Source organism: Tiliqua scincoides, chromosome 5, assembly GCF_035046505.1.
Source record: "Tiliqua scincoides isolate rTilSci1 chromosome 5, rTilSci1.hap2, whole genome shotgun sequence".
NCBI lineage: Eukaryota > Metazoa > Chordata > Lepidosauria > Squamata > Scincidae > Tiliqua > Tiliqua scincoides.
In genome coordinates, this window is record NC_089825.1 from 1,353,968 (window position 1) to 1,366,828 (window position 12,861).

General features: G+C 39.8%; 1 long non-coding RNA gene across 1 annotated transcript; it reads right to left on the reverse strand.

The window, feature by feature from the left end:
- Positions 1–6,957: 6,957 nt before the first annotated feature.
- LOC136652160 (uncharacterized) lies at positions 6,958–11,504 on the reverse strand. Its single transcript, XR_010794560.1, has 3 exons — positions 10,250–11,504; positions 9,424–9,558; positions 6,958–7,132 (listed from the first exon to the last, which is right to left on the reverse strand). It is a non-coding gene; the product is annotated as an uncharacterized lncRNA (long non-coding RNA).
- Between the last annotated feature and the right edge of the window lie 1,357 nt (positions 11,505–12,861).

Here is a 12,861-nt window from a genome sequence, read left to right on the forward strand (position 1 = left end):
TGGCCAGCAGCCAATTATCTCATGGCTGCCACCTTCCCGACTTGCTGCCTCCAACAGCATAAAACACAGATCAGGTTTCTAAAACCTGGCAAAAAATGCCAGTGAAGGGTTTGGCAAGCACCACTGCCTCTGCATTCTCAAGCCTCCAGTGATCAAGACATGAAACACAAAAAGACACGGGGACCCACATAGTCCAAGGAGAACTTGGGACACCTTCCCAAATGCTATAATTGGAAATACAAAACCATATTGTGCATCAGGGCAGATCATAGGTCACTGGATGGTTTGCATAAGGATCAGAAAGGTTTCCGAATTCTGAATGTTTAGCAATAGGAAGAAAGTGGGGTTTCCCCACCACAAAATTATGCTGTTAACTTCTCTGATATGCAGCAATTCAAATGTAGATTGGTATTTATATCTGCAGGTCATCCTGGTGTATGGCTCATGGGGTGCAGGAAGTCACTGGCTCCACCCCCTTAAGCCTCTGGCTCTGGCAAGGTTCTAACAAAGATTCCACAACCCTGCTAACTGGACTCAGAGGCACTTGCTCAAGTGGTGTACCTCTTTGCCTCTCTCCTCTTCAAAGGCAACTGGATGTCCAAGATTAGGGTCTGGTCCTCACTCTGGAAGCTAGTTAAAACCAACTTCTGAGAAGAACCCCCTTTTTAGCAGATGGCTACTGTCTCCAAGGGGTGAATAGCTTACGCAAGGGAGCAGAAATTAATGACATACCTCTTGAAAGCATATAAACACATAGAGCTGAAGACATACAACCACACAGAGCTAAATATTAAATACTTTAATTGTTTTAAGTGTTAGCCAGCACACATAACAAGTATTCAGTGGCATTTACAAAAAAAGGGAGGAGGGAAAAAAGATACTCTTACACAAGAAACAGTAGCTGATAATTACCTTAGATATAACTAAACACTAGTGGTAACAAGCAAGCTCATACCAACTCTGATAAGGAAAAACTGCACATAAAAACAAAAACGCAAACATTTTACTCACCATGATTTTTATAGGATTGATCACAAATCTTAATAAACCTTTCTCCAAACATTTCAACCTTCTCCACTTATCTACTATTGAAGATTATACAGAAATATATGGTGCACACATTAAGTGACTTCACACAAAGACCCAGCTGTGGCTACTTGGCATTGCTTGACAACACACTACCAAAGGAGGCCCCAGCAGATAAGTGCCGATAATCATCGAGAAGTTACAGAAGAGGTAGAAGAGAGGTTTTTGCAGCTTTCAGATCCACAGTTTCCAGATACAATGAATCAGCACCTAATATGACCAGTGATTAAGTATCTTAACAATTGTCCTGTGTAGACTCATTTCAGTTCAATCTACTCAATCTGTTTAGTAATAGGCATTTCAATTACACCACCAACAGTGTACAAGTTTTTACAGTAAAACAAGATTGGCCAAAGACGCACAAGGTATTATGCTAAAAGCAGTATATTAAAATAGTTTATCTTCACATTATTAGTAATAAAAATAAAAAGCAAAGCAATCTTCTCATTCTATTCACCCTGGAAATTACCTCATTTGGCTGAAAAAGCTATATTTCTGCACATCACCCAACAGACATTGTCTGTAGTGATTTCAAGTTGATGTACAGTAACTTCATCTTTCTTTTAGTGATGTTACCAGCAAATAAAACTACCATTAAAGTTTTTCTAATAAAGAAGCCAAGAGGACTAACAGTTATTCTCAGTTTGTTAAAAATTCCCCAAACACAAGCCTGGCCTCTGTAAGATGACCACATGTTTTTGCATCATAAAACTGTAGTATTGCTACAAAGTTCAACAAAATATTCAAATTTAATGAAAAAAAACAAGTTGTAAGATACTACAAAGTTCTGTTGTAAAATCATTCAAAAAAAAAAAGTACATCTGTTCATTCTCATATTTCTATACAAAGGTTTACCAAAAGTTTAACTATGCTGGTGACTGAGACCCATAAGATCCATTCTGAGACGAGTTTTCACACAAGCAAGCCATGACCAGCACTACCAATACACACAATGCTGAACAGTCAAAAACCTATGTTTGTCAGTTCAGCAACCACGTACAACTGTCTGCTTTATAGTCCTCATTCTGAAAAGGTGCTTTAATAAAGAATGTTGGAGTCGGTTGAAACCACACATTCAAGGAAAACCAGAGCCTATAATCAGCGATATAATTAACCAAGGGGGGAAAAAATCAATAAAAGCCACTAAACCAAGTAAACCAAGACAACACCAGTTTTCTCCATCCTTTAAACATAGATTAAGGTCAGAGGAATGTGCCAAGCATTCCGAATGCTGAGAAGGCTTTTGGACTTCTTTCACTCAAAACACGAGTCCCCAAACTACTGCTAAAACTTGAGGATTTCCAAAAGTTGTATACTGAAAGGTCCTGAGAACCTATTGTTCCAATAAAAAGTGACACAAGCACTGCTGGGCATGGACAAGCCCGTGCATCTGTCTACACAGTTTGTGGCCTGTGCATACTGAACTCAGCGACTTTTGAAACTAGAAGACCAATATTTTTTGAAACACACACTGCACTATTCACCTCATAGGAAATACAACATAGATCAATCTTACAGCACTAAAGAAAAATCTCTTGTCTATGACTTGAATAAGTCCTATATAAAAAAAGAATATCTCCACCAAAAAAAAGCAGATTCAGTTCCCTGTTTCCTTGATGGTCACTGGGTCCCATTCAAGTGTCTCAGTCTTTGCTGCTCTTCACACCAGATCTACCAACTTCACAGCTCCCACATATAAGATAAGAGAACTAGCTTTCCACAGAAGGGTTGCTATACAAATACAGAACAACCACAGACAAATCTCCCAAAAATTTTATAGATAAAAATCTAAGCTTTGCATCTCTATACTGCATAATTTAATGTAACTGGTATTACAGTCCTTCCAAGGCAAGGTACAAGTTCAGCAAGGCCCTGCTTCTGGAGCAATGTTAGAGTGCTGTCTTCTGAGCAGTGGCGCATGCTTCAGCAAGGGTCCAAAGGGAAAAGAACTTACAGAACATAAATCAATTTTCCTTGAAAGTTAAATACATGCTGAAAAAACGTAAGCAAAGGAACAGCTTTTCAGATACTAGCAACAGCACATGGTTTACACTGCTCAATAAACTGGTGGGGGGGGGGCCAACACCATGCCATATGGCTTCATTCAGACCATGATATAATAAATAGCTCAGCCTTGTGCCTAGCAAATTTGATCCGGTTGCAAAGCAGTTCAACCGTTATGCATTTCCATTCATCACATGGAAGCCAAACCCTGTCTGTCAGGGGTGTCTCTGTCAGATGTGGTTGTTAGCTAAAGGCACCAAAAAGCCTGCCTAAACACTGCTGGCAAGACAACCTCCTGCACAGAAAAACTCAAGTGTAATAGAAAAAAAGTACAACATTTAGTTTCACCCTTTGATGGGCATCTCTTACTGCCATTTATAAAGAGAGCTGGGAATGCAATTGAGAATAGATGCCGTGATAAGTGCCAGAACTAAAACACCTTACATACTCTAAAGCGAGGGAACTCAGTGCTGGAAACTGTTTATAGAACAGTCACACACTAAACCATTAGCTGTCTAATGCAGATTATTATTATACGTTTAGTATATTGCTCAGCTGCAACACAAAGTGAACACACCATTATACTGACCTTTTAAAACTGTTAAAGGCACAAACCAATTATAATCACTTTTTAAACTCACAGAGATCTTAATGTGCGTAATATACTCACTAGTACAACACATTCTTTAAGTATAATTTTGTAAACATACAAAATAGACTATTAAACAATGATTCATAACTTAATATTGTAGTAATAAAATTTAACCAATTCTTTTTACTCTATATTCTAATTCACAAAAGCATATTTGATTTTATGACATTTAGTGCAAAATACACACACAAAAAGCATACATTTCTTCAGCATTAAACTTTAAGCTAAACCTAAGGCTCAAAATAACAATTACAATTTTCCATTAAGAATATGGCACATTTGTGAAGATTGCGCCTCTCAAAGATTCCTTTTATAAAAAAGAAAAGTCTACAGAAGAATGTGAGGTACTGTATTTGCAATTTTCGTACTGCACTTGTCAAGTTCCTTGTAATCGTTATACATTTGCTCTCAAGGTTGGCAAGCTCAAAATTAAACACTGTCGGGAACATTTGGTAAGTGCATATATAATGTATCAATTATGTTTCACAGAACAATATCAAATTTAATATAGTACTAACTACACCAGGTGAAGTCTGCTCCAAGTTTTTGCAGTTGTTTGTCTCTACTATCCCTCACATTTTCAATGAGATTTTGTTAGAAACCGCTTTCCAAACTTTTTCATTCGCATACTATAAACACACATGCCCTTGCTTATCAGTACACAGAGGTGATCTTACACTTTACAAGATTACTGAAGCACTAATACTTGTAAGTAATAAGGACCTAATTAAGGAAGACCCAACCTAGAGATCCCTCGAATGGAGAGAAGTGCACCTGCCTCCCCCCCCCCCACAACTCCAGCAGGATCTACAGTTATCTAGCCTCACCCTCCATCACTCACTGCAATGTTGAGGACAGCTTTGCCTGCGTACAGTACCCCATCACTTGCATGGGGCTGCCCCCAAAATTCCAATGAAAGGGGAAACACGTACCTGAATTGGGCAAAACCAACAAAAACTAAGGAAAGTTTTGGGATGATACCTTCTAGTCAAAATGCTCACCTTGTACATTCACACTGGCATGTAACAGATCTGATTGTCTAAGACACAGAATGAAGGCTAGCAATAGTGATTTAACATAGAAATCTCCTCATGCTAAAAACAAATCAGCCAGCTTTGGTAACTAGTATAGAGCTAGGTATTCTATAAACACTCTGTTGCTATTAACATAAAATTCTGTGTATACTTATAGTGTACACACACCCACAAAGACTTCCTGAGCATACATTAAGCCTGATTATTAGATCTGACAAGAGATCAAATGTACATTAAAATATATTGACCATGAAAATAAACACATCATTAACAGTCACGATCTCTCATCAAGTGCATACCAAGTTAAATAGGAGTTTAAGCCACTAAGTGAATCCATGTATTCAATTTATAATTATAAATGATGGTCACTGGTCAGTGCTTGCCACAATATATTTACTGCACCATATTAAGAACTCCTTATGTCCTTCTTCCCCAGCCCACAGATTTTATTAACAAACCACCATTATAGTAACTGAATTAAGCAACACAACTTCACAAATCTAATGTAAACACAAACTACATTAGCTACAGGTTGCTTCAGCCAGAACTTTGGAAATTACCTCAAGAATTTCAGCTTCCAGCAATGTAACAAAGAAATGCATGTTATTCATTGTCTATTAATAACAAAACATCATCTTTAGCAACCACTTTGGCACTTAAAAGAATAATGTAATAAAAAACAAAAATGGATCTTATAAAAAAGTGTAAAAAATTGCAACACAGTAGAATCAGCTTCGTCACTTGCCAGTTTCCTAGCAAGTGGATTATGGATTAAATCATAGCTTTAGGCTGAAGATCAAGATGAGAAGCCACAACTGCTTCGCTCCACTTCTCTAACACCCTTTTCTATTTTCTATTGCAGACAAAAGACAACCAATATGAAGACTGCTGCGATACTGTTACAGACACGCACATATCCAGACTAGACTGTCCCAGCAGTGGAAATGCAACACAGGCCAGTTAGGCTTGCTTCGCTGACTGGGGTATTTTCCAGACTCCTGCAAGATTTGCTTTTTCTGATATGTTCATTTGACAACTTGCTGGGATTCTTCAGACTGCATGTCATACTTTGCTGTTGAGCTGCCCCTCATGGGGCAGAGCTCCTGCAACGCTCTTTCAATGTCCTCCTTTTTTACTAGATTGCTCGTCGAAGCCTTTGGTAGAGTCATCTGAAGAGCACACCATAACGCTGTCCGGGTTTTTCGTGTGGAGAAAGCCAAATTTTTAATGGCAGCTGCCAAAGCAAGGACATCTAAAACAAAATCAGCAATTACAAGGTTAACAGGGAATTTGGAGATAACACCACAAGAAAAAGCTGGATGGAATTTTGCAGGACATGGCATAGAACTTAAAAATGCACTGGGTGCAGCAGGGCAAATGCACCTGCCAACAAACTCGGACTGAATACAGTCCTGAATGCTCGGGCAGGTATCCAGTCCCAGCATTGACAAGAATTCTAGATTTCACTTTGAGAGTTGTATTCAAATATTAGTATGCACTTGGGACAGACATTAGACACATAGAATTCTTAACTCTTTTTTAAAAACAATGTTTTACCTACTTGCTATTAAAGCACACTTGCCTCAAGCTGAAGCTTGTGACATCTTGTAAATAAAGATGAAATGAAATGTAACTGCCTGTGACAGCTTCCCATGACAGCCCACCTAGAGTGATCTGCATATCTTGGGAATCTGAATATGAAAAATATTTGGACATTTAGCAAAATAAAACTTGGGAACAATTTAATATGGAAAAATTCTTATTATTACTAAACTTATGGATAGGCTTTAAAGATAGTCTTTACACCACCAGCCTCTCTGATCAGATTTAAGTGACCAGGACGAGAGAGGAAATCTCTTCAGATGCAAATGCCTTCGATTTTGTGATTCCAGTATACCTGAGAGAAATCATGTAAGCAACAGGGGTTCCCCAGCCTAAAGATTCTAGCAGATCACATACTGGGCTTTCAGGATGGGGTTAAGAGTCAAACAACAAGAAAATGCTTTGTTAGAGACAAAGAGTTCACTTGAGTAAGAGAGAGGGTGATGGCTGGTGTGCAATACAAGAGACAAAGGTGCCCAAAGACACTCCATAACTCAATCTGTGGACTTGATTATTACTGCGAGCCACTGCCTTCTGCATTCAAGCAACAAGCTACATCCAGAAAATACCTGCCTTTTTCACTGTTGTAACGGGATGGTCCTTGTCTTGGAGAATTAGCAGAATTGACAATCTCATCTTTGCGCCTTGCTTGGGTAGCCCAGATGGCTTCCAAATGTTGTTTCATGGTAGCAGATACATTATTATGGACAGGAATGCCACAGAGTTTTTCCATTTTTTCTATTAAGGTGTGTACCTAAGAAAGGATGACAATACCTTATTGCAGCAGTTCCCAAACTGGGACCCACCAGTCGGTCATGACACAAGTTTTGCTGGGTTGTGAAACTGACAGGGCAGATTACAAGATTTTCTTGTAAACTGCTTTGTGAACTTTTGTTGAAAAGCAGTATATAAATGCTGTTAATAGTAATAAGGCTATGTGCATCAAGAGTTAAACAAGCTGCTATGGGGGGAGCACTGCTGCCCAATCACCATAAGAGCCATACCCTATGGCATTTATGAATTAGGCAGCAGCCTCTAGGGCCTCTAAAAAGTTGGGAACCACTGCTTTAAGGCATTTTGTTAATTTTTGGGGGGAAGGGGGGGTCCAGGTTAGCCAGAAGAAGGCACTCTGAAAAACAGTTTGTCCAAGTGAGGCATTGTACCTAATGCACAGTGCTTGGTGACCACATTAACACTTTTCTCAACCTCCCAGTGGAAGATGAAACAGGGACCATCTGCAAGGCTCCCCGAAGCTTCACAAGTGGAGCAATCTTGCTCCACTTCCAGTTTAGTGGAAGAGGAGTGCGTTTGCTCCACTTTCACTTGTGAAGCTTTGGGGAGCCCTGTGGACAGCCGCACAGGGCTCCCCGCACCCCTGAGAGGCAGCAGGAGGCTCTGGTAAGTGTACCCAAGCCCCTGCAGCCCCCCTGAGTGGTGCGATCCTGGGGATCACGCCGCTGCCTCCTCCCTGCCCCCGCCCCTTAAGGGGAAAACAGGCCAGGACCCACAGGCTGGGGCGTCTGAAAAGCCCTGCCATAGGGAAAAGGCCAAACTGTGGTTCTTCAGAGCAACTCCTCCCTCTCACTGCTAGCTGGCTAGTTTAAGAAAAAGCCTTGTCTTTCCTGCTCTGTCAGAAAATTCCATGCCTGACCACAACATGCTTGATCAGCAGCTTTGCACCTATAAACAAGCCACATCCTGACAGCTTCCAGACTCTGGAGTAAACAAAGTTGTTAGTAACACAAGAGATGTGCCTTCAACCTTAGCACAACAGGGCACAACACAATACAGTCATCCATCACAAGCCTGGGATGGAAGAAATAAAAAAAGGTTCTTGATGCACTCATCCCCCCACACCCTCTATGCTTCCCCACAAGAACTCTGGGTATAAAATGTAGCTCCCCAGTTCCTTGCATCTTCTTTTATCTTTTCCTATTCCTGCTGCTGTTGCTGCCATTTGAGACTTGCTTGGCTCCTGTCACTGCATCAAGCAATTCCACTCCTCCAGCTACTCAAGCACCTCTGTACCAGCCAGCACCCAGGAGGGTATCAGACCGCTCCATTTTCTTTCCAACCTCCCCCCCCTTCTTCCCTGCACCCACCCTCGGAGAGCTACTACAAAAAGTTAATCTAGTGCCTGCTTGAGCAGCTTCTCTTTCGCAAGCCACCAATCTGGCTACAGAGCTGCCTATCAAGGAATCCTTCCCCCAGGAATGTAATTCTAACTCTCTTGCCTTGCTTCTCTCCCTGGAACCAGCTAAGGCACTTTGGGTTCCTTTCCAAAATGCTTTTCTGCCTTTTGCTGCATCTTGGCATACAAACCCCACAATCTCTGCAATGCTACAAAGCTCATCTCAGCAGATACAAAAAGGTAACCTTGATCGTCTGTTACCATTGGCCCACCAATCCCCTCTATCTTCTGTGCCTCAAGTGCAGTCAAATAGAGGATACACCTACAACCCAATCCTGAGCAACATTTATGACAGCAGTTCTGCTGTTGTAAAGCGGTCACAGTGCAGCAGCATCAATGGCTATTAGCCATGACAGCTAAAAGTACAGAAGGAGAGTCTCTCTGCATTCTAGATGATGGGAACATGCAGAAGGCCACTGCTTTCATGTCTGGTATGTCATCTTCCAAAGTACCTGGGCCAGCTGCTGGAAACATAATGCTAGATTTTTAGTCTGATGCAGCTTGCATGATCTTACGTTTACTGACAGAGCTTCCAAGTTTTACATCACACTCTAGATAAAGATCGTCCATAAGGCTCCTGAAGCTGTCTCAGAACAAAGACAGAAGCCTGAATCAAGAAGGTCAAAGGAGAATACAGATGCCTACAGTTGCTCAACTGCCATACATCAATAATCCCACCTCCCAAAAGGCAGGTTGTAAACAGACCTGAAACAGATTGCCTCTGCTAAAGATAGGATTTTCTTCTCTCTCTAGAAGGAGGAGCTGGGTAACATCTCTTTAAATGTAGGGTGCACATCTTTTGCACACAGCCATAAGACTTATTCAACCAATATTTTGTTCTTAGGCATGCTTACTCTTGCCTGCTCTTGGAACTGATCCACAATCAGACGATCCACTCTGGACGGTTTAGCAGGAAGTCGAGAAAATGGAGTGCTATTTGAGATGGCTACCTGCTTTCCAGGAAAGTTTCTTGCTAGATCCACTTCTGTCTGAAGAGAAAGTAACAGAAGACATTTATGGCAAAAATGTCAGTATGGCAAAAATGTTCCAATCTTTACTCGTTTTTCCATCACCTTCCTCCATTTGTATTTTTCAAACCTGCCTATTTTTCAGACTTTGGTGAAATGATTACAGAATATTATGCACTGTTAACTGGCTACAAAAAAAATAAAAATGCTTCCCAGCTTCCAACTACTATCACACAGAGATCACTACAGTAAGCATGCCTATGAAAAAAAAAACACAAATGTATCGTTTGATTTGTTTAATTTTGCACTGTGAGCAGAATTTGCTATGTTTATGCAAATTCTGAAGATTCCTAATTTGGTTAAAAGACCCAACTTTGGCATACTAATATACAGCAAAACTACAAACCAGCCAAAACTGAAAGATTTAATCTGCTGAAGACCACTTTCTAAGAAAGACTAGCAGAACTTAAATCTTCTAATTATGGGCTATACTGGAACAAGAGCAGGAACTGAAGAATTCAGATCTCCTGGAAACAATCACCATTTTCCAGACAGACTGAGCTGTGCTAGAATATAGCTCAAACATCAAAACAAAATGCCCAAAAAGACTTTCTATCCTGCCCCAGATGCTGTCTGGCAGAGACTTGTAGTATAAACACCACCTTCACAGTAAGAGCAAACTTCTCTGCTAATTTTACTGTTTACTCCTTACCTTTTTCCGTTCCCGTTCTAGTGCTCTCCACTGTTCATAACATTCTTCTAAACGGACATGGAGTTCATTTGCAGGTCCACTACGATTCTTTGGTGGCCTACAGTTGTTAAAAGGCAGAGGGAAGGCAAAATATGGTGCAGCTATATCTCCACATGGCAGGTCATTAATCAAGGGACTCAAATGGTGAAAGTCGTCGTAGTGAAAAATGTCAACAAGTTCAGAGAGTGGAAATGGTAGTGGAGAAAAAGCAACATTAGCTGGTGATGAAAATGAATGAGGGTTATAGGGAGGAAAAACAGGTGCTTGTTTATATCCATATACCAAAGGGAAAAGCGGAAGAAAAGAAGGATTGATGAAATCAGACAAGCTGCCACCATTCTGTTCTTGTCTTCTTCCCAATATATTGAACTGTGCACAATTTTGCCCAACGTAGCCAGCCTGTGGATTCCAATTATTTTTACATCTTTTGTCATTCAGCGTTCGCTCATTTCTGTTGTACTGGCTTTGCTTATTATGAAATCTGTGATATTTTGTAGACTCGTTTACAGAACGCTTCTGTGATAACCAGTTGGAGGAAGCATTAACAGAAACTCTACTATAGTGTCCCTCTTCTGCAGCTAAGGAAGCATTCTGGGCTTGTCCAATAAGGTGATTTTGTCTCAAATTTTCTGTGAAGCTAGAAAGCCCTGAGCTATTAGGAGTGTGTGTGGATATTTGCGGATTCCCACATTTCCTTGAAGAGGACGCTGGTGGCATTTGTGAGTAGGAAGTCTGGGCTACAAACAGGCCAGCAGAAGATTCATTTGACTGAGTTGAAGGCCCGGAAGACAACTGAGGGCCCATTTCCCTTTGCTTCTCATATGTCACATAAGATGCAGCTACTGCATTTAGCATTTTATTATCCAACCATGTATATCCATTGTAAGATGAATTCATATTCTGAAGAGCTGGTTTTAAAGGCAAGTGGTTACCAGAGCCTTTCTGAGGATGCACTGGGACTTTACATTCATGATTGCCAAAGGCTGTCTCTGTACTCATATTATGGTAGCTGTTTTGTGGGTAGTTTTCCAGCAATTTTGTATTCATTCCCTGAGGAAAGTTGTTTTCTTTATTAAATGTTGGATTGAGAAAGTACCGGGATGGACAACTAAATTGCTGTGTGTCATAAGCAGCAGTACCAGCTGTATATCTTTTAGGTGACAAGTTTTCATGGATTACTGGATCCCATACACCATCAGCAAAAGAATTAAAAAGCTGAGTGAAGTACTTAGTTGACCCTTCTCTGTCATTTTTCCTAAGTAGACCTCTTGCTTTGTCAGAATTCTGATATCCTGTATAAGTATTAGTGCTATCTTTTATTTTAGCTTGAAATGAAAAAGTGCTGGAGTCAGCATGGCTCTTTCCACACTCATTTAATTGTATCTTGTCCTGATCATTAACGTTCTGAGATGCCAAGCTGCTTAAATTATTGTTCTCATTGCTTTTTTCTGGATTAATATTTTTCAAAATCTCATCTGGTGACTGAGTGCAAGGATCAGGAGATGCAAGCCAAGATCCTATATGATAGAGATCATCAACTTCTTTTTCTAATGATTCTGTAGAGACCTTCTGCAAGTTTTCTTCATAAGGATCCTGTGCATCAACTAAGGTAGTAAGACCTTTATTTTCCAAGTTCCTTTTAGAAAAAAGCCCTGAGACGTTGTCACTTTTTTTCAAGTCTGATGAGCACACTGGTGGAAACAATCTTGATAGAGAATTCCTGTAACAGTATTAAATTAAATATTTAATGTTCAATATATTTTGTTTTGTAAAAAAACAGTAATGTGATTTAATCTAGAAAATTATGAATTGAAAATTTTTCTGATGCCCTAGACACCTTATAATTGCATTTTATAAATTCTCAGAAAATAAAATGTACTCCATTTTATGTACTATGTAATATCTCAAAACTGTTCCTGACAAGTATTTGCACTGAAATACCTGATTAGGAAAAAAAAAAAAATTATAGAGTACATTTAATGCAATTTAAACATTATACTCACACAAATTCAAAGCTTTGTATGAAAAATATTTTTATTGAAACCCTTGCAAAATATTGAAGAGAATACACAGTAGTTTGTGCAAAGTGTAAAAATACAGAAGTGTTTTACTTCCAACCTCCCTAGCTCAACAAATAAATATTTGATCTTATAGTTTATCTTCCACCTTTCATCAATGACCAGGAGGTGTCAGTGCCTGACTGCTGGGAGCCAGGGGGCAAAGCTCTGCATTAGGCCCCACTACTGAATCGCCTGATTGGGTGCAACCGCTCCCACCAGTACAGTTTTAATTGGCCTTTCACAGTCAATTGGTTGAATCCAAAACATGGTTTGGATTATTATGTGTATTTTAAATTACTGCTGTGATATACACTTCCCAAACATAATCACATGAAAGAGTTAATTTAAACTTTTGGAATTGCCCACTTTGCCTGTGATTGTAATGGCATCAATTCATTATATTACATTGATTCAAGAAACTGTTTCTTTAAAATAGGGTATCTATAAATACTTAAATATCAGCTTACCAGTCTGTAACAGGCTCTTGTTTGTTTGGCTCTTCTAGGATGCTAG